General features: G+C 42.8%; 1 pseudogene; it reads left to right on the forward strand.

Annotated features, from left to right (window-relative positions):
• The first annotated feature begins 9 nt into the window (after window positions 1–9).
• LOC119348472 lies at window positions 10–1,412 on the forward strand (annotated as a pseudogene).
• The last annotated feature ends 150 nt before the right edge of the window (window positions 1,413–1,562 follow it).

Below are 1,562 nucleotides of genomic sequence, written 5' to 3' on the forward strand. Positions count from 1 at the left end.
ATGCTAGAACCGGACAGTTCTGATGGACTATACGATGAGAATTCAATTTTTTTGTGGATCAGCTACGAAGACATTGTCCCTGCTACAGACGGTTTCTCTAACTCCATTGTGCTTGGAAGAGGGGGCTTTGGCATAGTATACAAGGTAACATAAATGTCACTTTGACGATTGCAATAGTGGAAGGTATTCTTTCAGTATTAATCTGAACTATGTAACCACGTAGGGAAAACTGGAAGGTGGCAAGGAAGTTGCTGTTAAAAGGCTAACCAAGTGCTCTGATCAAGGAATGGAGCATTTTAGAAATGAAGTAGTTCTTATTGCAAAACTGCAGCACAGAAACTTAGTTAGACTTCTTGGTTACTGTGTCCATGGAGCTGAGAAGCTTCTTATTTACGAATACTTACCCAACAAAAGCTTGGACTACTTCCTATTTGGTATGTCCTAATCATGTATATTGATTCTTACGTACAGAGAATGAGCATGCTTGATTTTAAGACTAACATGGCTTCACATGCTTTGTTGTCGGCGTACAGATGATGCTAAAAGATCTATGCTTGATTGGCCAGCAAGGTTTAGTATAATCAAAGGGGTAGCTAAAGGACTTGTGTACCTACACCACGATTCTAGAATGACGATAATTCACAGAGATCTCAAAGCAAGCAACATCCTGTTGGATGCGGAGTTGAGACCCAACATATCAGATTTTGGCATAGCAAGGATCTTTGGTGAAAACCAGCAACAAGCAAATACTAGGCATGTTGTCGGGACATAGTGAGTATTAAACTATTAATTCTAGACTAAACATGCTCAAATGACTATTTATGTGCTTCAACTAATTAATTCATGTGCACTTGCTTGTGAAACTATTCAAACAGCGGTTACATGTCGCCCGAATATGCGATGGAAGGCATTTTTTCGGTCAAGTCCGACACATATAGCAATGGGATCTTGCTACTGGAGATTGTAAGTGGGTTAAAGATTAGCTCACCTCAACATCTTATAAGGGAATTCCCAAACCTTATAGATTATGTAAGTGCTACCAAATACTTTGAATTTGGCCTGCTCAAGTACAACATGGCGAACGTAGATACCAACTTATTATCCTCGGCCATGTTTCAGGCATGGAACTTACTGAAAGAAGGAAACTCAAGGGATTTCCTAGAAACTGTGCTGCTGAACAGCTGCTCGCTGCATCAAGAGTCGTTGTGCATCCATATCGCATTATCGTGCGTTCAGGGCAGCCCGAGTGCCAGGCCACTCATGTCGCTTTGGTCTCTATGCTGGAAAACGAGGCCATGCCACTCACGATACCAAGGCAGCCTTCGTATTTCGTTGGAAGGAGACGTGAAGCTGAAGAAGCGAGGGAGGACTCTGTTAACAGCATGAGCCTGACGACTCTAGCAGGACGCTAGCAGAGCGAGCAGAGGCGTACGGTGTCGGTGGGCTCACACAGATATAGGTTAGCTGGCTGATGTTCTTATATTCCATCTGTCTTGTTCTTGTGGCCCCTTTGCTTGTTGCTTTGAATGATAATTCTGTTGCAGCTACTCTGATTGCGAGTT

This window comes from Triticum dicoccoides, unplaced genomic scaffold (genome assembly GCF_002162155.2).
Source record: "Triticum dicoccoides isolate Atlit2015 ecotype Zavitan unplaced genomic scaffold, WEW_v2.0 scaffold93115, whole genome shotgun sequence".
In the NCBI taxonomy this organism is placed as follows: domain Eukaryota; kingdom Viridiplantae; phylum Streptophyta; class Magnoliopsida; order Poales; family Poaceae; genus Triticum; species Triticum dicoccoides.